Here is a 24255-nt window from a genome sequence, read left to right as displayed (position 1 = left end):
TTCTGTGCTTCTGCTGCTGTTTTGTTCCTTCAGTTTTCTTTTGTTCTTATACTCTACATATGAGTGAGATCATTTGGTACTTGTCTTTCTCCGCCTGGCTTATGTCACTGAGCATAATACCCTCTAGCTCCATCCATGTTGTTGCGAATGGTAGGATCTGTTTTTTTCTTATGGCTGAATAATATTCCCTTGTGTATATTTACCACATCTTCTTTATCCAAACATCTACTGATGGACATTTAGGTTGCTTTCATATCTTGGCTATTGTAAATAGTGCAGTGATAAACATAGGGGTGCATCTGTCTTTTTCAAATTGGAGTGCTGCATTCTTAGCGTAAATTCCTAGAAGTGGAATTCCTGGGTCAAATGGTATTTCTATTTTGAGCATTTTGAGGAACCTACATACTGCTTTCCATAATGGTTGAACTAATTTACATTCCCACCAGCAGTGTAGGAGGGTTCCCCTTTCTCCACAACCTCGCCAACATTTGTTGTTGTTCGTCTTTTGGATGGTAGCCATCCTTACTGGTGTGAGGTGATATCTCATTGTGGTTTTTTTTTTTACTTTTTTTTTTTTTTCTTTTCTTTTTTACTTTTTTTTTTTTTTTTTTTTTTTTTGAGAGGGCATCTCTCATATTTATTGATCAAATGGTTGTTAACAACAATAAAATTCAGTATAGGGGGGTCAATGCTCAATGTACAATCATTAATCCATCTCAAGCCTAATTCTCGTCAGTCTCCAATCTTCTGAAGCATAACGAACAAGTTCTTACATGGTGAACGAATTCTTACAGAGTGAATAAATTCTTACATGGTGAACAGTACAAGGGCAGTCATCACAGAAACTTTCGGTTTTGATCATGCAATATGACCTATAAACCATCAGGTCAAATATGAATATTCATTTGATTTTTGTACTTGATTTATATGTTGATCCCACATTTCTCCTATTATTATTATTATTTTTATTTTTAATAAAATGCTGAAGTGGTAGGTAGATGCAAGATAAAGGTAGAAAACATAGTTTAGTGCTGTAAGAAGGCAAATGTAGATGATCAGATGATCAGGTGTGTGCCTATGGACTAAGTATTAATCCAGGCTAGACAAGGGCAGCAAGACATCCACGGATGCAGAAGATTTCTCTCAAAGCAGGGGGGGTGAGGTTCTGAGCCTCACCTCTGTTGATCCCCAAATTCTCACCTGATGGCCCCCCTGCGACTGTGCCTGTCTTAGGTTGTTCCTCCCTTGAGGAATCTTACCCGTCTCTGGCTAACCAGTCATCTTCCGGGGCCATACAGGGAAATGTAAAGTTGGTAAGTGAGAGAGAAGCCATATTGTTTGCAAAGGTTAGCTTTTTACTTCTTTGCAGATTTATGCCCTGTGGCTTCTATGCCCAGCACTTGTCTCGAGGTATCTTTACCACCTGGAGGAATTATGATACTCGGTAAATTCGATATGAGGCACGAATTCTATTTAAAGTTTGTAATTAGGAAGGAAGAAGAAAAGCTATAGATGTAGCATATGAAGGAAACTTGGGAGGATTGATTATTTCTTTGACATATCTTCTTGTAGAGTACCTTAAGTATGTATAGGTTTTAAACTACTAACTAATTTGCACACACATATTGACATAATAGGAATACGGTGACATAAACAAAGCAAATCTATAATTACCAGCCATCTCCAGTGAAGCCAAGAAAACCATTTAGGCACCCTAGGCATTTGTGAAAATTTATCTATGATATGATGGATATTTTCCAACTGTACTTGAACCATCAGACAAATTAAAGCAGCCCATTTCTGGGATATGTTCACATCCCATATGTTCTTTTAACCATAGATAGTCTATAGTCATGAGATTTTGGGGTGCTACAACTTGCACCCCTCCCAACTCCTGGTTGAGTTCCAACAGTACAGATCCAGTCAAATTCGTTGTCTCACTGTATGCACATGCCAGCCTAGACATCTCCCTCCTCCTTCTTATGGCAAGTCCAGGAGATGGTGGGCTGGATGCAGCCACAACCGCAGCATCGTCCGGATCCCTGTGGAGGCTTTTTGATGATCATCCCCCGGCACGAGTCCTCCAGAGAGTGCTGATGCCGGAAGCTCCTCCTCATATCGTATCTTAGTTCATTTTCTGGGTATCCAAGCTAGGCCTTGATCTTCTGCGTAGAAACAAACAGACCCTTTGCCCACACTTTGACATGCCCTCTATACCACTGTGCAGAACTCATTGGAGGTCAGCACACAGTAACTGCTTTTTTTTTTTTTTTTTTAATTAAGAGAAAGGAATATTATCAGAAAAGAGTACCTCCATAGCTGATCATCTGACACCCTTTAAGTGATCAACATTAAGGATATTTAAAGCATGCGTTGATCTTTGATTTACCAATAGTTTTATCCTGTTAAGGAGTAATCCCCCTTTTCTTTCTTTCTTTCTTTTTTTTTTTTTTTTAAATTTTTAATCTACACTTACCTGAAGAATACTATGTTTACTATGCTCTCCCCTATATCAGGTCCCCCCTAACAACCACATTACGGTTACTGTCCATCAGCTTAGCAAAATGTTGTAGAGTCACTACTTGTCCTCTCTGTGTTGTGCAGCCCACCCTCCCCTTTCTCCCTCCCCCCCATGCATGCTAATCTTAATACCCCCCTTCTTCTTCCCCCCCCTTATCCCTCCCTGCCCACCCATCCTCCCCAGTTCCTTTCCCTTTGGTACCTGTTAGTCCATTTTTGGGTTCTGTAATTCTGCTGCTGTTTTGTTCCTTCAGTTTTTCCTTTGTTCCTATACTCCTCAGATGAGTGAAATCATTTGGTATTTCTCTTTCTCCGCTTGGCTTATTTCACTGAGCATAATACTCTCCAGCTCCATCCATGTTGCTGCAAATGGTTGGATTTTTCCACTTCTTATGGCTGAGTAGTATTCCATTGTGTATATGTACCACATCTTCTTTATCCATTCATCTACAGATGGACATTTAGGTTGCTTCCAATTCTTGGCTATTGTAAATAGTGCTGCGATAAACATAGGAGTGCATCTGTCTTTCTCAAACTTGATTGCTGCGTTCTTAGGGTAAATTCCTAGGAGTGGAATTCCTGGGTCAAATGGTAGGTCTGTTTTGAGCATTTTGATGCACCTCCATACTGCTTTCCACAATGGTTGAACTAATTTACATTCCCACCAGCAGTGTAGGAGGGTTCCCCTTTCTCCACAGCCTCGCCAACATTTGTTGTTGTTTGTCTTTTGGATGGCAGCTATCCTTACTGGTGTGAGGTGATACCTCATTGTAGTTTTAATTTGCATTTCTCTGATAATTAGCGATGTGGAGCATCTTTTCATGTGTCTCTTGGCCATCTGTATTTCTTTTTTGGAGAACTTTCTGTTCAGTTCCTCTGCCCATTTTTTAATTGGGTTATTTGTTTTTTGTTTGTTGAGGCGTGTGAGCTCTTTATATATTCTGGACGTCAAGCCTTTATCAGATCTGTCATTTTCAAATATATTCTCCCATACTGTAGGGTTCCTTTTTGTTCTATTGATGGTGTCTTTCGCTGTACAGAAGCTTTTCAGCTTAATGTAGTCCCACTTGCTCATTTTTGCTGTTGTTTTCCTTGCCCGGGGAGATATGTTCAAGAAGAGATCACTCATGTTTATGTCTAAGAGGTTTTTGCCTATGTTTTTTTCCAAGAGTTTAATGGTTTCGTGACTTACATTCAGGTCTTTGATCCATTTTGAGTTTACCTTTGTATATGGGGTTAGACAATGGTCCAGTTTCATTCTCCTACATGTAGCTGTCCAGTTTTGCCAGCACCATCTGTTGAAGAGACTGTCATTTTGCCATTGTATGTCCATGGCTCCTTTATCAAATATTAATTGACCATATATGTTTGGGTTAATTTCTGGGGTCTCTAATCTGTTCCACTGGTCTGTGGCTCTGTTCTTGTGCCAGTACCAAATTGTCTTGATTACTATGGCTTTGTAGTAGAGCTTGAAGTTGGGGAGTGAGATCCCCCCTACTTTATTCTTCTTTTTCAGGATTGCTTTGGCTATTCGGGGTCTTTGGTGTTTCCATATGAATTTTTGAATTATTTGTTCCAATTCATTGAAGAATGTTGCTGGTAATTTGAGAGGGATTGCATCAAATTTGTATATTGCTTTCGGCAGGATGGCCATTTTGACGATATTAATTCTTCCTAGCCATGAGCATGGGATGAGTTTCCATTTATTAGTGTCCCCTTTAATTTCTCTTAAGAGTGACTTGTAGTTTTCAGAGTATAAGTCTTTCACTTCCTTGGTTAGGTTTATTCCTAGGTATTTTATTCTTTTTGATGCAATGGTGAATGGAATTGTTTTCCTGATTTCTCTTTCTATTGATTCGTTGTTAGTGTATAGGAAAGCTACAGATTTCTGTGTGTTGATTTTGTATCCTGCAACTTTGCTGTATTCCGATATCAGTTCTAGTAGTTTTGGAGTGGAGTCTTTAGGGTTTTTTATGTACAGTATCATATCATCTGCAAATAGTGACAGTTTAACTTCTTCTTTACCAATCTGGATTCCTTGTATTTCTTTGTTTTGTCTGATTGCCGTGGCTAGGACCTCCAGTACTATGTTAAATAACAGTGGGGAGAGTGGGCATCCCTGTCTGGTTCCCGATCTCAGTGGAAATGCTTTCAGCTTCTCGCTGTTCAGTATAATGCTGGCTGTGGGTTTATCATATATGGCCTTTATTATGTTGAGGTACTTGCCCTCTATTCCCATTTTGCTGAGAGTTTTTATCATGAATGGATGTTGAATTTTGTCAAATGCTTTTTCAGCATCTATGGAGATGATCATGTGGTTTTTGTCTTTCTTTTTGTTGATGTGGTGGATGATGTTGATGGATTTTCGAATGTTGTACCATCCTTGCATCCCTGGGATGAACCCCACTTGGTCATGGTGTATGATCCTTTTGATATACTGTTGAATTCTGTTTGCTAATATTTTATTGAGTATTTTTGCATCTACGTTCATCAGGGATATTGGTCTGTAATTTTCTTTTTTGGTGGGGTCTTTGCCTGGTTTTGGTATTAGGGTGATGTTGGCTTCATAGAATGAGTTTGGGAGTATTCCCTCTTCTTCTATTTTGTGGAACACTTTAAGGAGAATGGGTATTATGTCTTCTCTGTGTGTCTGATAAAATTCCGAGGTAAATCCGTCCGGCCCCGGGGTTTTGTTCTTGGGTAGTTTTTTGATTACTGTTTCAATTTCTTTGCTTGTAATTGGTTTGTTTAACTTTTGTGTTTCTTCCTTGGTCAGTCTTGGGAGGTTGTATTTTTCTAGGAAGTTGTCCATTTCTTCTAGGTTTTCCAGCTTGTTGGCATATAGGTTTTCATAGTAGTCTTTAATAATTCTTTGTATTTCTGTGGAGTCTGTCGTGATTTTTCCATTCTCATTTCTGATTATGTTGATTTGTGTTGACTCTCTTTTTCTCTTAATAAGTTGGGCTAGAGGCTTATCTATTTTGTTTATTTTCTCAAAGAACCAGCTCTTGGTTTCGTTGATTTTTGCTATTGTTTTATTCTTCTCAATTTTGTTTATTTCTTCTCTGATCTTTATTATGTCCCTCCTTCTGCTGACTTTAGGCCTCATTTGTTCTTCTTTTTCCAGTTTTAATAATTGTGATGTTAGACTATTCATTTGGGATTGTTCTTCCTTCTTCAAGTGTGCCTGGATTGCTATATACTTTCCTCTTAAGACTGCTTTCGCTGCATCCCACAGAAGTTGGGGCTTAGTGTTGTTGTTGTCATTTGTTTCTATATATTCCTTGATCTCTATTTTGATTTGTTCATTGATCCATTGATTATTTAGTAGCATGTTGTTAAGCCTCCATGTGTTTGTGAGCCTTTTTGTTTTCTTTGTAGAATTTATTTCTACTTTCATACCTTTGTGGTCTGAAAAATTGGTTGGTAGAATTTCAATATTGTGGAATTTACTGAGGCTCTTTTTGTGAGCTAGTATGTGGTCTATTCTGGAGAATGTTCCATGTGCACTTGAGAAGAATGTATATCCTGTTGCTTTTGGATGTAAAGTTCTATAGATGTCTATTAGGTCCATCTGTTCTAGTGTGTTGTTCAGTGCCTGTGTGTCTTTACTTATTTTCTGCCCGGTGGATCTATCCTTTGGGGTGAGTGGTGTGTTGAAGTCTCCTACAATGAATGCATTGCAGTCTATTTCCCTCTTTAGTTCTGTTAGTATTTGCTTCACATATGCTGGTGCTCCTGTATTGGGTGCATATATATTTAGAATGGTTATATCCTCTTGTTGGACTAAGCCCTTTATCATTATGTAGTGGCCTTCTTTATCTCTTGTTACTTTCTTTGTTTTGAAGTCTATTTTGTCTGATATTAGTACTGCAACCCCTGCTTTCTTCTCACTGTTGTTTGCCTGAAATATGTTTTTCCATCCCTTGACTTTTAGTCTATGCTTATCTTTGGGTTTAAGGTGAGTTTCTTGTAAGCAGCATATAGATGGGTCTTGCTTTTTTATCCATTCTATTACTCTATGTCTTTTGATTGGTGCATTAAGTCCATTTACATTTAGGGTGACTATTGAAAGATATGTACTTATTGCCATTGCAGGCTTTAGATTCGTGGTTACCAAAGGTTCAAGGTTAGCTTCTTTAGTATCTTACTGCCTAACTTAGCTCGCTTATTGAGCTGTTATATACACTGTCTGGAGAGTCTTTTCTTCTCTCCCTTCTTATTCCTCCTCCTCCCTTCTTCATATGTTGTGTGTTTTGTTCTGTGCTCTTTTTAGGGGTGCTCCCATCTAGAGCAGTCCCTGTAGGATGCCCTGTAGAGGTGGTTTGTGGGAAGCAAATTCCCTCAGCTTTTGCTTATCTGGGAATTGTTTGATCCCACCATCATATTTAAATGATAGTCGTGCTGGATACAGTATCCTTGGTTCAAGGCCCTTCTGTTTCATTGCATTAAGTATATCATGCCATTCTCTTCTGGCCTGTAGGGTTTCTGTTGAGAAGTCTGATGTTAGCCTGATTGGTTTTCCTTTATAGGTGACCTTTTTCTCTCTAGCTGCCTTTAAAACTCTTTCCTTGTCCTTGATCCTTGCCATTTTAATTATTATGTGTCTTGGTGTTGTCCTCCTTGGATCCTTTCTGTTGGGGGTTCTGTATAATTCCATGGTCTGTTCGATTATTTCCTCCCCCAGTTTGGGGAAGTTTTCAGCAATTATTTCTTCAAAGACACTTTCTATCCCTTTTCCTCTTTCTTCCTCTTCTGGTATCCCTATAATACGAATGTTTTTCCTTTTGTATTGGTCACATATTTCTCTTAGTGTTGTTTCATTCCTGGAGATCCTTTTATCTCTCTCTATGTCAGCTTCTATACGTTCCTGTTCTCTGGCTTCTATTCCTTCAATGGCCTCTTGCATCTTATCCATTCTGCTTATAAATCCTTCCAGGGATTGTTTCACTTCTGTGATCTCTTTCCTGACATCTGTGATCTCCTTCCGGACTTCATCCCACTGCTCTTGCATTTTTCTCTGCATCTCATCCCACTGCTCTTGCATTTTTCTCTGCATCTCATCCCATTGCTCTTGCATTTTTTTCTGCATCTCTGTCAGCATGTTCATGATTTTTATTTTGAATTCTTTTTCAGGAGGACTAGTTAGGTCTGTCTCCTTCTCAGGTGTTGTCTCTGTGATCTTTGTCTGCCTGTAGTTTTGCCTTTTCATGGTGATAGAGATAGTCTGCAGAGCTGGTACAAGTGACCGCTGGAAGAGCTTCCCTTCTTGTTGGTTTGTAGCCTTTTCCTGGGAGAATAGCGACCTCTAGTGGCTTGTGCTGGGCAGCTGTGCGCAGACAGGGCTTCTGCTTCCTGCCCAGTTGCTTTGGGGTTTATCTCCACTGTTGCTGTGGGCTTGGCCTGGCTGGGGCTGTTCCTCCAAAATGGTGGAGCCCCGTTAGAGGGGGAGCAGCCAGGAGACTATTTATCTCCGTAAGGGGCCTCTGTGCTCCCTGCTGCCCAGGGGGTTAGAGTGCCCAGAGATCCCCAGATTCCCTGCTTCTGGTCTAAGTGACCTGTCCTGCCCCTTTAAGATTTCCAAAAAGCACTCTCCAAACCAAAACAACAACAGCAACAATGAGAGAGGGAACAGAAAGGAAAAAAAAAAGAAAAAACACGAGATTTTTTTTTTTTTTTTCCTCAGGTGCCGGTCCCAGGCACCCGCGCACTGGTCCTGCTGCCCTGTCTCCCTAGCACCAGGGTCCCTGTCCTTTCAAGGCTTCCAAAAAGCACCCACCCACCGGTCCCGCAGGGAAGGAACGCTCAATATTCTTGGTCCTCAGGCACTGGTCCCACGCACCCGCTCACCAGTCCCGCCGCCCTGCCTCCCTAGCACCGGGGTCCCTGTCCCTTCAAGGCTTCCAAAAAGCACTTGGCAAAAAGAGAGAAAAAAAAAGGGGAAAAACGCGCGATTTCTTCCGTCCTCAGGTGCTGGTCTCAGGCACCCACCCACCGGTCCCACAGGGAAAAATGCGGGATATTCTTTGTCCTCAGGTGCCGGTCCCAGGCACCCGCTCACCAGTCCCGCCGCCCTGCCTCCCTAGCACCGGGGTCCCTGTCCCTTTTAGGCTTCCAAAAAGCACTCGCAGAAAAGAGAAAAAAAAAAGGGGAAAAACGCGCGATTTCCTCTGTCCTCAAGTGCCGGTCTCAGGTACCCGCCCACCGGTCCCGCAGGGAAAAACGGGGGATATTCTTTGTCCTCAGGCGCCGGTCCCAGCCACCCGCTCACCAGTCCCGCCACCGTGCCTCCCTAGCACTGGGGTCCCCGTCCCTTCAAGGCTTCCAAAAAGCGCTTGCCAAAAAGAGAAAAAAAAAAAAGGGGAAAAACGCGCGACCTCCTCCGTCCTCAGGCACCGGTCTCAGGCACCCGCCCCCAGGTCTCGCAGGGAGAAACGCGGGATATTCTTTGTCCTCCGGCGCCGTTCCCAGGCACCTCCTCACCGGTCCCGCCACCCTGCCTCCCCAGCAACGGGGGCCCGTCCCTCTAAGGCTTCCAAAAAGCGCTCGCCAAAAAAAAAAACTGCTCCGGTTTCTCTCCACCCGCCGGGAGCCGGGGGGAGGGGCGCTCGGGTCCCGCCGGGCTGGGGCTTGTATCTTACCCCCTTCACAAGGCGCTGGGTTCTTGCAGGTGTGGATGTGGTCTGGATGTTGTCCTGTGTCCTGTGGTCTCTATTTTAGGAAGATTTTTCTTTGTTATATTTTCATAGCTCTATGTGTTTTTGGGAGGAGATTTCCACTGCTCTACTCACGCCGCCATCTTGGCTCCCGCCTCTCTCATTGTGGTTTTAATTTGCATTTCTCTGATGACAAGCAATGTGGAGCATCTTTTCATGTGCCTGTTGGCCATCTGAATTTCTTCTTTAGAGAACTGTCTATTCAGCTCCTCTGCCCATTTTTTCATTGGATTATTTGCTTTTTGTTTGTTGAGGTGTGTGAGCTCTTTATATATTTTGGATGTCAACCTTTTATCAGATCTGTCATTTCGAATATATTCTCCCATACTGTAGGATACCTTTTTGTTATGTTGATGGTGTCTTTTGCTGTACAGAAGCTTTTCAGCTTCATATAGTCCCATTTGTTCATTTTTGTGTCTGTTTCCCTTGCCCGGGGAGATATGTTCAAGAAGAGGTCGCTCATGTTTATGTCTAAGAGTATTTTGCCTATGTTTTTTTCTAAGAGTTTTATGGTTTCATGACTTACATTCAAGTCTTTCATCCATTTTGAATTTACTTTTGTGTATGGCATTAGACAGTGATCCAGTTTCATTCTCTTACATGTAGCTGTCCAGTTTTGCCAGCACCATCTGTTGAAGAGACTGTCATTTCCCCATTGTATGTCCATGGCCCCTTTATAGAATATTAGTTGGCCATATATGTTTGGGTTAATGTTTGGAGTCTCTATTCTGTTCCACTGGTCTGTGGCTCTGTTCTTGTGCCAGTACCAAATTGTCTTGATTACTGTGGCTTTGTAGTAGAGCTTGAAGTTGGGGAGTGAGATCCCCCCGACTTTATTCTTCCCTCTCAGGATTGCTTTAGCTATTTGGGGTCTTTGGTGTTTCCATATGAATTTTTGAACTATTTGTTCCAGTTCATTGAAGAAAGCTTTTGGTAATTTGATAGGGATTGCATCGAATCTGTATATTGCTTTGGGCAGGATGGCCATTTTGACGATATTAATTCTTCCTAGCCAAGAGCATGGGATGAGTTTCCATTTGTTAGTGTCCTCTTTAGTTTCTCTTAAGAGTGTCTTATAGTTGTCTGGGTATAGGTCTTTCACTTCCTTGGTTGCTTTTCACTTCATTGCTTCTAGACTTGCTTAGTAGATAGTGTGTGTATATACATACACATGAGGTATGTGCACGTGCACACACACACACACACACACACACACACCATGAGTTCAAACCAGTAACTTCAGTTCCATTTACACACCTTAGGGTTCATTCTAGGATATTCCCTTCCATGTTTACAGCTCACTTCTGCAATGTAGAGAAACCTTGCTCCTTCTATCCACTATATGGGTATCCTGCTATATATTTACTTACTGCTCAATCCTAGAATATACAGAAAGTAGTTTCACAATTCCTAACCCATACAGCTATGAAAAACAAACTGCTATGTACTCAATGTCTGTTTCCCTTCCCCCAAATTCATATGTTGGAGCCCTGATCCCACTGGGGGATGATATTAAGAGGTGGAGCCTTTGGGAGGTGATGAGGTCATGAGGGTGGAGCCTTCACGAATGGGATTAGTACCATTATAAGAAGACACGTGAGAGAAATGATCACTCTACCATGAGAGCCTTCATCAGGATACAAATCACCTGGCATCTTGATCTTAGATTTCCCAGCCTTTACAATTATGAGAAATTTCTGTTGTTTAAGCTACCCAGTCAGTGCTATTTTATTATGGCAACCTCAGCTGAGTAAGGCACAAAACTACTAACTGGAGATCAAAATTTGTTTAAAGTTATTTTTGTTTTCTGCCTGAAATGTTCCACCTTGCCTCCCATACCCCGACTTTTGTGTGGTTATATTGTTCACTTGAAAGAATAGGGTTTTTTCCTCTTTGGTTTCCCTTTTACAATTTTTTTAACCCATACTTTTTTTCCCTTTGGAGTATGTGAAATAGCAACATGGTTCCAAAAGTTAAAATTCAGAACTATTTTATAGTTGAGTGTATTTTCCCTGTGGTAAGATGTGGATCTAATTTTATGTCTTTTCAAATGGCTATCCAACTATCCCCAAACCATTTATTAAAAAGTTTATCTTCAGTTCAGTATTTTAGATACCATGTTTTATCATACACAATAATTCCCTTTTTGCTTGGATTTATTTCTGGAGTTTCTGTTCTGTGTTCTATCACTGTGTGCAAGGGCCAGTACTCATTATAGGTTTTCTTTTTCTGTGTTTCCCTGACTGTTTTACATGTTTAATTTCCCATGTGAAATTTACTATCAACTTGGTCCAGATAATTTTTTGGTTTTTAAATTGTGATTGTGTTAAATTTGTAAATTAATTTATAGTTAATCTTTATGATGTGCCATCATCCCTCCCAGGAACACTGGGTGTCTTCCCATTTGTGCTAGTCCACATTTGTTTCTTTCAAGAAAGTGTCACATTAATCTCATATAGATTTTACACATTTGTTGTTTAGGTTTGTTCCTGCTTTATTTTTTTGTGTTTATTTTTTAATCCAAAGTCACATTATTTAAAAGAACTCTACAGAAATGGGAAGGGAATAATGTAATTGGTCATTTAACATCATATACACAATGAGAAGGTTATATAAATTTGAACACAAAGTACCTTGAAGAAAATAAAATAAGCTTACTTATATCACAATATATCAAAGCATTTGTATGACCCAATACAATGTTTGAATCAACTGAATGTTTTACAATATCCATCTTTTTATGACATAATTTCTCTAAAACCTACCTGATACACCTTTGAAACAACATACACAAATGTCAGAGGAAAGTAAACTAGCTTGTTAGAGCTACCAGAATTCTCACCTTCATCCCCTTGAATGCCTGTGACTTATGGAGTAATGAAGACACTTTAAAAGTCCCTTTGAGGTGTTTCACATCTGTGTAGAAAGCACTTTGCTAATCACAAGCTTTCTTCATTGATTGTTAGAAAGAGAACTCATGTACCTGACCTTATTTGTTTTCTTTCTACTGAATAGGCCCTACTTCTGTAACTCCAGGGAATATTTTGTCACTAAAAATTAAGGAATGTTTGAGCTGAGTAGGTTGAAAAGTGTAGAGAAAGAAAAATGAGTTAAATTACTTATTCTCAAACTTGGCTGAACATTGGAATCATCTGAAGAGTTTAAAAACATACTGATCCGGTCTAAAAAGGCTACATACTACATTTATGAGTCCAATTAGATGACATGCTGTAAAAGGAAAAACTATGCAGACAGTGAAAAGTTCCATGGTTCCCAGGGGTTAGGGAGGAATGAATAGGGAGCACAGAGGATTTTTAGGGCAGCAAAAGTATTCTATATGATATTATAATGGGGGATACGTGTCATTGTACATTTGTCCAAACCCATAGAATGTACAACACCAAGAATGGACCCTAAGGTAAACTATGGACTCTGGGTGATAATGATGTCTCAGTATAGATTTATCAGTTGTAACAAACATACCATTCAGGTAGAGGATGTTGACAATGGGGGATGCTATACATGTGCGAGGGGCACGGAATATATAGGAAATCTCTGTTCCTTCCTTTCAATTTTGCTGTGAATTTTAAATTGCTCTAAAAAATTTTACACACACACACATACACTGAATGTCTGGGTCCCTCACCCAGAGACTGTGATTTTTTTTTTGTATCATTAATGTACAATTTCATGAGCAACGTTATGGTTACTAGACTCTACCCATTATCAACTCCCCACCACATACGCCATTACAGTCACTGTCCATCAGTGTAGTAAGATGGTATAGAGTCAGTACTTGTCTTCTCTGTGCTGTACTGCCTTCCCCGTGCATCCTCCTACATTATGTCTGCTAATCGTCATGCCCCTTTTTTCCCCCTTGTCCCTCCCTTCCCTCCCATCCTCCCCAGCCCCTTTCCCTTTGGTAACTATTAGTCCATTCTTGGGTTCTGTGATTCTGCTGCTGTTTTGTTCCTTCAGTTTTTCCTTTGTTCTTATACTCCACATGTGAGTGAAATCATTTGATACTTGTCTTTCTCTGCCTGGCTTATTTCACTGAGCATAATACCCTCTAGCTCCATCCATGTTGTTGCGAATGGTAGGATCTGTTTTTTTCTTATGGCTGAGTAATATTCCATTGTGTATATGTACCACATCTTCTTTATCCATTCATCTACTGATGGACACTTAGGTTGCTTCAATATCTTAGCTATTGTAAATAGTGCTGCAATACACATAGGGGTGCATAAGTCTTTTTGAATCTGAGAAATTATATTCTTTGCATGAATTCCTAGGAGTGGAATTCCCAGGTCAAATGGTATTTCTATTCTTAGTTTTTTGAAGAACCTCCATATTGTTTTCCACAGTGGTTGAATTAGCTTGCATTCCCACCAGCAGTGAAGGAAGGGTCCCCTTTCTCCACATACTTGCCAGCATTTGTTGTTCTTAGTCTTTTCGATACTGGTCATCCTAACTGGTGTGAGGTGATATCTCATTGTGGTTTTTATTTGCATTTCCCTGATAAATAGTGATATGGAGCATCTTTTCATTTGCCTCTTGGCCATCTGAATTTCTTCTTTGGAGAACTCTCTCTTCATATCCTCTGCCCATTTTTTAATTGGGTTATTTGCTTTTTGGGTGTTGAGGCCTGTGAGTTCTTTATATATTTTGGATGTTAACCCCTTGTTGGATATGTTGATTACAAAGATATTCTCCCATGCTGTAGGATGCCTTTTTGTTCTGTTTGTATCCTTTGCTGTACAGAAGCTTTTAAGTTAGATGTAGTCCCATGTGTTCATTTTTGCTTTTATTTCCTTTGCCTGAGGAGATGCATTCAGGAAAAAGTGCTCCTGTTTATATTCAGGAGATTTTTTGCCTATGGTATCTTCTAAGAGTTTTATGTTTCATGACTTACATTCAGGTCATCGATCCATTTCAAGTTTACTTTTCTTTATGGGGATAGAGAGTAATCCAGTTTCATGATCTTGCATGTAGCTGTCCAGTATTGCCAACACTAGTTTTTGAAGAGACTGTCAACAACTTTCCCCATTGTATGTCCATGGCTCCTCTATCGTATATGAATTAACCATATATGGTTGGGTTTATATCTGTGCTCTCTAGTCTGTTCTACTGGTCTGTGGCTTTGGTCTTGTGCCAGTGCCAAATTGTCTTGATTACTGTGGCTTTGTAGTAGAGCTTGAGGTCGGGGAGCATAATACCCCCTGCTTTATTCTTCCTTCTCATGATTGCTTTCGCTATTCGGGGTCTTTTGTGGTTCCATATGAATTTTAGAACTATTTGTTCCAGTTCGTTGAAGAATGCTGTTGGTAATTTGATAGGAATTACATTGAATCTGTAGATTGCTTTAGGCAAGATGGCCATTTTGACAATATTAATTCTTCCTAGCCATGAGCATGGGATGTGGTTCTGTTTATTGGTATCTTCTTTAATTTCTCTCATGAGTGTCTTCTGCTTTTCAGTGTATAGGTCTTTCACTTCCTTGGTTAGGTTTATTCCTAGGTATTTTATTCTTTTTATGCAATTGTGAATAGAATTGTTTTCCTGATTTCTCTCTCTCCTAGGTCATTGTTAGTGTATAGGAAGTCAACAGATTTCTGTGTATTAATTTTGTATCCTGCTACTTTGCTGAATTCAGATATTAGATCTAGTAGTTTTGTAGTGGATTCTTTAGGGTTTTTTATGTATAATATCATGTCATCTGCAAACAGGGACAGTTCAACTTCTTTACCAATCTCGATGCCTTTTATTTCTTTGTGTTGTCTGACTGCTATGGTGAGGACTTCCAGAACTATGTTGAATAACAGTGTAGAGAGTGGGCATCCTTGTCTTGTTCCTGATCTTAAAGGAAGGGCTTTCAGCGTCTCACTGTTAAGTATGATGTTTCCTGTGGGTTTGTCATATATGGCCTTTATTATGTTGAGGTACTTGCCCTCTTTACCCATTTTGATGAGAGATTTTATCATGAATGGATGTTGAATTTTGTGAAATGCTTTTTCAGCATCTATGGAGATGATCATGTGGTTTTTATCCTTCATTTTGTTAATGTGGTAGATGATGTTGATGAATTTTCTAATATGGTACTATCCTTGTATCCCTGGAATAAATCCTACTTGATCATGATGGATGATCTATTTGATGTATTTTTGAATTCAGTTTGCTAATATTTTGTTGAGTATTTTTGCATCTATGTTCATCAGGGATATTAGCCTGTAATTTTCTTTTTTGTGGTGTCTTTGCCTGGTTTTGGTATTAGGGTGATGCTGGCGTCATAGAATGATTTTGGAAGTATTCCTTCCTCATCTACTCTTTGGAAAACTTTAAGGAGGATGGGTATTATGTCTTCACTAAATGTTTGATAAAATTCAGGGGTGAAGCCATCTGGTCAACGGTTTTATTCTTAGGTAGTATTTTGATTGGCAATTCAATTTTTTTGCTGGTAATTGGTCTGTTCAAATTTTCTGTTTCTGCGTCAGCTAGTGAAGGTTATATAGTATTCTCTCATAATTCTTGTATTTCTGTGGTGTCTGTAGTGATTTTTTTCTTTCTCATTTCTGATTCTGTTTTTGTGTGTAGGCCCTTTTTTTCTTGATAAGTCTACAGGTTTATATTTTGTTTATTTTCTCGAAGAACCAGCTCCTGCTTTCACTGATTCTTTCTATTGTTTTATTCTTCTCGATTTTATTTATTTCTGCTCTAATCTTTATTATATCCCTCCTTCTACTGACTTTGGGCCTCATTTGTTGTTCTTTTCCTAGTTTCATTAATTTTGAGTTTAGACTGTTCATATGGGATTGTTCTTCTTTCCTGAGGTAGGCCTGTATTGCAATATACTTCCCTCTTAGCACGGCCTTCGCTGCATCCCGCAGATTTTGCGGTCTTGAATTATTGCTGTCATCTGTCTCCATATATTGCTTGATCTCTGTCATTGATCCATTTGTTATTTTGGAGCATGTTGTTAAGCCTCCATGTGTTTGTAGGATTTTTAATTTTCTTTGTGTAATTTAGTTCTCGTTTCATACTTTAGTGGTCTGGGAAACTGGTTGGTACCATTTCAATCTTTTTGAGTTTACCGAGGCTCTTTTTGTGATCTAGTATGTGATCTGTTCTTGAAAGTGTTCCATAGTATTTTTTTCACATGTGCAGCTGCTTCTATGTTGGGTGCATAGATATTTATAATGATTATATCCTCTTGTTGGCTTGACCCCTTTATCATTATGTAATGTGCATCTTTGTCTCTTGTGACTTTCTTTGTTTGAAAGTCTTTTGTCTGGTGCAAGTACTGCAACAGCTGCTTTTTTCTCCCTGTTAGTTGCATGAAATATCTTTTTCCATCCCTTCACTTTTAGCCTGTGTATGTCTTTGGGTTTAAAGTGAGTCTCTAGCAGGCAACATATAGACAGATCTTGTTTGTTTATCCATTTATTGACTCTGTGTCTTTTGATTGGTGCATTCACTCCATTTACATTTAAGGTGATTATCGATAGGTATGTACTTATTGCCATTGCAGGCTTTACATTCGTGGTTACCAGAGGTTCAAGGGTAACTTCCTTACTATCTAAGAGTTTAACTTAACTCACTTAATATGCTATTTACAAACACAATCTAAGGGTTTTTATTCCCTCCTCTTCTTCTTCCTCCATTCTTTATATATTAGGTATCATATTCTGTACTCTTTGTGTACTTCATTGACTTTTGGGGTAGTTCATTTAATTTTACATTTGCTTAGTAATTAACTGTTCTACTTTCTTTACTGTGATTTTATTACCTCTGGTAACAGCTATTCAACCTTAGGAACACTTCCGTCTATCACAGTCCCTTCAAAATATACTGTAGAGATGGTTTGTGGGAGGTAAATTCTCTCAGCTTTTGCTCATCTGGAAATTGTTTAATCCCCCCTTCAAACTTAAATGATAATCTTGCCAGATAAAATAATCTTGGTTCGAGGCCCTTCTGCTTCATTGCATTAAATACATCATGCCACTCCCTTCTGGCCTGTAAGGTTTCTACTGAGAAGTCTGATGATAGCCTGATGGATTTTCCTTTGTATATGATCTTATTTCTGTCTCTGGTTGCTTTTAATAGTCTGTCCTTATCCTTGATCTTTGCCATTTTAATCATATTATATACCTTGGTGTTGTCATTCTTGGGTCCCTTGTGTTGGGAGATCTGTGCACCTCCATGGCCTGAGAGACTTTTTCCTCCCTCAGATTGGGGAAGTTTTCAGCAATTACCTCCTCAATGACACTTTCCCTTTTTCTCTCCCTTCCTTTTCTGGTACCCCTATAATACGAATATTCTTCCATTTGGATTGGTCACACAGTCCTCTCAGTATTTTTTCATTCCTAAAGATTCTTTTTTCTCTCTGTGCTACAGCTTTTTTGTATTCCTCTTTTCTAATTTGATTCATTTATTGTCTCCTCCACTGTACTTAATCTGCTTTTAAAACACTTCATTGCATTTCTCAAGGATTGGATATCTGTCCTAAATTCATTCCTGAGTTCTTCAATATTTTTCTGTACCTCCAGGAGCATGTTTGTGATTTTTATTTTGAAATCTCTTTTTGGAAGATTGATTAGTTTTTTTCTCACTCAAGCCTTTTTCTGGTGTTGTTGAGATTTTGATTTGAACCAAGTTCCTTTGACGTTTCATATTTGTATGTGGCACCCTCTAGTGCCCAGAAGCTCTACTCTCTGGAGCTGCTAGGCCCCTGGAGTGTTGTCTGGGGTCACAGGGGAGTGGTGCTGGTGCCTGGGAGGAGGCAAGAGCTGTTTCCTGCTTCTCAGCTGCTATGCCTGTCTCCACTGCCAGAACCAGTGGACCAAACACACAGGTGTAAGCCTCTATGCTTTGTGTTTGTAGCTGCTCTCAGCGGAGCTTCCTTCTGGCTGGCCTGACACCAGGGCAGAGACTGTCGGTTTGTGAGCCAGGTGGGGCTGGCTGGGAGGAAGATGCAGTAGGCTGCGTATCACAGAGGGGTTCCTTGGAGCTGAGTAGCCAGCCAGAGGGATGGAGCGCCTGAAGATCATGAAAGCTCCCAGTCTGCTGGGAAGCGTGCACCCAAACAATTTTGTTTACCTGTCCTGTCTCCTGAGCAGTAAGCTCTGTGCAATCCTTACCCCTTTAGCAGCCCTCTCACTTTTAGGGCTCACCCAGATCAGCCAAATATGAATCCCTATTTTCCACAAGCAGCTGGAATCTCTGTCTCTGCAGGTATTCCGCCTGTCTCAGCTTTCCAACCCCACTAATCACAAGCGCACCGTGCAATGTAGGTTTGTGCTCCCAGAACAGATCTCCAGGATTAGATGTTCAGCAGTCCCAGGTGTCCACTCCCTCCACTCTTCGTTCTCTTCCTCCCACCGGTGAGCTGGGTTGGGGAAAGGCTTCGGTCCTGCTGCGTCACGACTTTGTTACATTACCGTGTTCCGTGAGGTCTGTTCTTTTCTCCAGGTGTATGAAGTCTGGTGCAGCCTTATTTCCTGTTGCTCTTTCAGGATTAGTTGTATTAATTATATTTTCGTGTTATATGTGGTTTTAGGAGGAGGTCTATGTCTCACCTCTCACACCACCATCTTTAATCCCCCACAAGATATTTCTTATGAGAAATTTCAAGATTTACTCTTAGCAACTCTCATATATGCAATTCATTATTACTGACTATAGTTCCCATGCTGTACATTATATCCCCATGACTTATTTATTTTATGACTGGGAGTTTGTACCTCTTGACTCCCCTTGTCCATTTCGCCCATATCCTGCCCCTGCAACCACCATTTTGTCTGTGCTCTGTATTTGAGTTTGGTTTTGTTCCATTTTTATTTAGTCCTTTTGTTTTTTAGTTTCCACGTATAAGTGAAATCATGTTATTTGATGAAAGCATTCTTAAGTTAGTTTCTGAGGGATGAGTAAAAGTTAGCCAAGTAAAAATGGAGAAAACTCCAGGTAGAGGAAACACCTTGTCAGAGGGCCCAAGATAGGAAGGAGGTGTGTGTTCCAACACAGTGGCTCTCAAACTTTGCTGCACATGAGATTGTTTTCTGCATTTTGAATGGTTGTGTTTTTTCCATTGTGACTCTTTTAATTGTTTGTATATTTGGAGGTTATTATTTCTGCATGTAACTTTTTACTTTACTGAATTCTTTGAGTTAATTTTACCTTTGATTTTCTAGAGCTTTCCAGATAAATATCATCTCTTCTGTAAATATAGTTTTACTTCTCTAATTCCTGTGCTTCTAGCTGTTTTCTTCTGTGTAACTGCATTGCCTAATATCTCCTTTACTTCATTGTAATAGTAGTGGAAATAGTAGGCAGTCTTGCTTTGTTTCTGATCCTTGTGAAATTCCAGTAGTATTTCAGTCACTAAGTAAGAATGTATTCAGTTCTAAAGTTTATATACATTTTCATATTAAGAAAGTATCCATAAATTCCTGCTTTCCTCTTGCATTCTGTATTTTAGTCAGGAATGAGTTTTGAATCTTGTGAAGATTTTCAGTATCTTTGGAGGCAATTAAGATTTTCTTCAGATATATTATGACATAATAATAGATTTCCAGCTATTGGACCAAGTTTGCCTTCCTGGAAAAATAGCCTACTAGGTTTTCTTAATGTGGTATTGGGCTAAGTTTGCTAATATTTTATTGAGCTCTTTTGCATCATTAATCTTAAGTAATATCTTTTTGGATTTTTTGTACTGTTTTTATCAGGTTTAGGTATCCATATTATACTTGCTTCATAAGAGTTGGTTGTCATTTTCTTTTATTTTCGGGGATCTCATAGAATATGTAGTGCTAGGAACAGTTTATTTTCTTTAGTATTCCCCTGAGAAAGCAACATGGCATTTTATATTTTGGGGGGATAATTCCTTGGTGTGTCTCTCTGTTTCGGCTATGGGAACTTATCTCTTTCTTTCCTAATGGGGTACATTTTGGTCATCTGTATTTTCTTAAGAAATTACCTATTTTGTCTCATTTTTTAATTTATTTGCATAGAGATCTATTAGATAGTCTCTTAAGGTTTTCTTTTTCTATTTATTTTTTTATTAAGATATTATTGATATACACTCTTATGAAGGTTTCACATGAAAAAACAATGTGGTTACTACATTTACCCATATTATCAAGTCCCCCCCATACCCCAGTGCAGTCACAGTCCATCAGTGTAGTAAGATGCCACAGATTCACTATTTGCCTTGTCTGTGCTTGACTGTTTTCCCCGTGAACCCTCACACCATGTGTACTAAACATAATACCCCTCAAACACCTTCTCCCTCCCTCCCCACCCACCCTCCCACAACTCTCCCCTTTTGTAACCACTAGTTACTTCTTGGAGTCTGTGAGTCTGCTGCTATTTTGTTCCTTCAGTTTTGCTTCGTTGTTATACTCCACAAATGAGGGAAAACTATTTAGCACTTGTATTTCTCCACCTGGCTTATTTCACTGAGCATAATGTCCTCAAGCTCCATCCATGTTGTTGCAAATGGCAGGATTTGTTTCTTTCTTTTCTATTGTGTATATGTACCACATCTTTGTTATCCATTCATCTACTGATGGACACTTAGGTTGCCTCCATTGTCTTGGCTACTGTAAAAAGTGCTGCGATAAACATAGGGGTACATATGTCTTTTTGAATCTGAGAAGTTGTATTCTTTGGGTAAATTCCAAGGAGTGGGATTCCCGGGTCAAATGGTATTTCTATTTTTAGTTTTTTGAGGAACCTCCATACTGCTTTCCACAATGGTTGAACTAGCTTGCATTCCCACCAGTAGTGTAGGAGGGTTCCCCTTTCTCTGCATCCTCACCAGCATTTGTTGTTCTTAGTCTTTTTGATCCTGGCCATCCTTACTAATGTGAGGTGATACCTCATTGTGGTTTTAATTTGCATATCCCTGATGATTAGTGATGTGGAGCATCTTTTCATGTATCTGTTGGCCATCTGAATTTCTTCTTTGGAGAATTATCTCTTCATATCCTCTGCTTCTGCTCAATTTTTAATCAGGTTATTTTCTTTTTGGGTGTTGAGACGTGTTAAGTTCTTTATATATTTTGGATATAAACCCCTTGTCGGATATGTCATTTACAAATATATTCTCCCATACTGTAGGATGTCTTTTTGTTCTGTTGATGGTGTTCTTTGCCGTACAAAAACTTTGTAGTTTGACGTAGTCCCATTAGTTCATTTTTGCTTTTGTTTCCCTTCCTCAAGGAGATGCATTCAGGAAGAAGGTGCTCATGCTTATATTTGGGAGATTCTTACCTATGTTGTCTTCTAAGAGTTTTATGGTTTCGTGACTCACATTCACGTCTTTAATCCATTTTGAGTTTACTTTTGTGTATAGGGTTGAAAAATAATCCACTTTCATTCTCTTGCATGTAGCTGTCCAGTTTTGCCAACACCAGCTGTTGAAGAGGCTTTCATTTCCCCATTGTATGTCCATGGGTCCTTTTTCATATATTAATTGACCATATATGCTTGGGTTTATATCTGGGCTCTCTAGTCTGTTCCATTGGTCTATGGGTCCGTTCTTGTGCCAGTACCAAATTGTCTTGATTACTGTGGCTTTGTAGTGGGGATTGAAGTTGGGGAGAATAATCTCCCTAGCTTTATTCTTCCTTCTCATGATTGCTTTCGCTATTCGGGGTATTTTGTGGTTCCACATGAATTTTAGAACGATTTTCTCTAGTTCATTGAAGAATGCTATTGATATTTTGATAGGGATTGCATTGAATCTATAGATTGCTTTAGGCAGGATGGCCATTTTGACAATATTAATTCTTCCTATACTTGAGCACAGGATGTGTTTCCATTTATTGGTATCTTCTTTAATTTCTCTCATGAGTGTCTTATAGTTTTCAGAGTATAGGTCTTTCACTTCTTGGTTACATTTATTCCTAGGTATTTTATTCTTTTTGATACAACTGTGAATGGAATTGTTTACCTGATTTCTCTCTCTGCTAGTTTATTATTAGTGTATAGGAATGCCACAGACTTCTGTGTATTAATTTTGTATCCTGCAACTTTGGTGAATTCAGATATTAGATCTAGTAGTTTTGGAGTAGATTCTTTAGCATTTGTTTTTTTTGTTTTTTATTTTGACATTTCCAGATCACCAGTGTTTTATTTTATTTATTTATTTTTTTAAATTTTATTTTGGTATCATTAACCTACAATTACATGAAGGACATTATGTTTACTAGGCTCCCCCCTTCACCAAGTACCCCCCACATCCCCACATAGTAAGATGCAGTAAAATCACTACTTGTCTTCTCTGTGTTGCACAGCCCTCCCCATGCCCCCCCAACACTATACTTGCTAATCGTAATGCCACCTTTCTTTTTTTCCCGCCCTTATCCCTCCCTTCCCACCCGTCCTCCCCAGTCCCTTTCCCTTTGCTAACTATTAGTCCATTCTTGGGTTCTGTGCTTCTGCTGCTGTTTTGTTCCTTCAGTTTTCTTTTGTTCTTATACTCCACATATGAGTGAAATCATTTGGTACTTGTCTTTCTCCGCCTGGCTTATTTCACTGAGCGTAATACACTCTAGCTCCATCCATGTTGTTGCGAATGGTAGGATTTGTTTTTTTCTTATGGCTGAGTAATATTCCATTGTGTATATGTACCACATCTTCTTTATCCATTCATCTACTGATGGACATTTAGGTTGCTTCCATTTGTTGGCTACTGTAAATAGTGCAGCGATAAACAGGGGTGCCTTTGTCTTTTTCAAACTGGAGTGCTGCATTCTTGGGATAAATTCCTAGAAGTGGAATTCCTGGGTCAAATGGTATTTCTATTTTGAGCATTTTGATGAACCTCCATACTGCTTTCCACAATGGTTGAATTAATTTACATTCCCACCAGCAGTGTAGGAGGGTTTCCCTTTCTCCACAACCTCGCCAACACTTATTGTTTGTCTTTTGGATGGTAGCCATTCTCACTGGTGTAAGATATCTCATTGTGGTTTTAATTTGCATTTCTCTGATGACAAGCTATGTGGAGCATCTTTTCATGTGTCTGTTGGCCATCTGAAATATTTCTTTAGAGAATTGTCTATTCAGCTCCTCTGCCCATTTTTTAATTGGATTATTTGCTTTTTGTTTGTTGAGGTGTGTGAGCTCTTTATATATTTTGGATGTCAACCCTTTATCGCATCTGTCATTTACGAATATATTGTTCCATACTGTAGGATACCTTTTTGTTCTATTGATGGTGTCCTTTGCTGTACAGAAGCTTTTCAGCTTGATATAGTCCCATTTGTTCATTTTTGCATTTGTTTCCCTTGCCCGGGGAGATATGTTCAAGAAGAGGTCACTCATGTTTATGTCTAAGAGATTTTTGCCTATGTTTTTTTCTAGGAGTTTTATGGTTTCATGACTTACATTCAAGTCTTTGATCCATTTCAAATTTACTTTTGTGTATGGGGTTAGAAGTGATCCAGTTTCATTCTCTTACATGTAGCTTTTCAGTTTTGCCAGCACCATCTGTTGAAGAGACTGTCATTTCCCCATTGTATGTCCATGGCCCCTTTATAGAATATTAGTTGACCATATATGTTTGAGTTAATGTTTGGAGTCTCTATTCTGTTCCACTGGTCTGTGGCTCTGTTCTTGTGCCAGTACCAAATTGTCTTGATTACTGTGGCTTTGTAGTAGAGCTTGACGTTGGGGAGTGAGATCCCCCCCTCCCCCACTTTATTCTTCCTTCTCAGAATTGCTATAGCTATTCGGGGTCTTTGGTGTTTCCATATGAATTTTTGAACTATTTGTTCCAGTTTTTTGAACAATGCTGTTGGTAGTTTGATAGGGATTGCATCGAATCTGTATATTGCTTTGGGCAGGATGGCCATTTTGACGATATTAATTCTTCCTAGCCAGGATCATGGGATGAGTTTCCATTTGTTAGTGACCTCTTTAATTTCTCTTAAGAGTGTCTTATAGTTGTCAGGGTATAGGTCTTTCACTTCCTTGGTTAGGTTTATTCCTAGGTATTTTATTCTTTTTGATGCTATTG

General features: G+C 39.4%; 1 protein-coding gene across 3 annotated transcripts in view; it reads left to right on the top strand.

Moving 5' to 3' along the window:
• The window catches only part of BRCC3 (BRCA1/BRCA2-containing complex subunit 3), a 62845-nt gene that overhangs the window by 26240 nt on the left and 12350 nt on the right, over positions 1-24255 (top strand). The window lies entirely within an intron of this gene.

Source organism: Manis javanica, chromosome X, assembly GCF_040802235.1.
Source record: "Manis javanica isolate MJ-LG chromosome X, MJ_LKY, whole genome shotgun sequence".
Lineage (NCBI taxonomy): Eukaryota > Metazoa > Chordata > Mammalia > Pholidota > Manidae > Manis > Manis javanica.
Note: the sequence above shows the minus strand (reverse complement) of the source record. Positions and strands in the feature narration are given on the sequence as shown.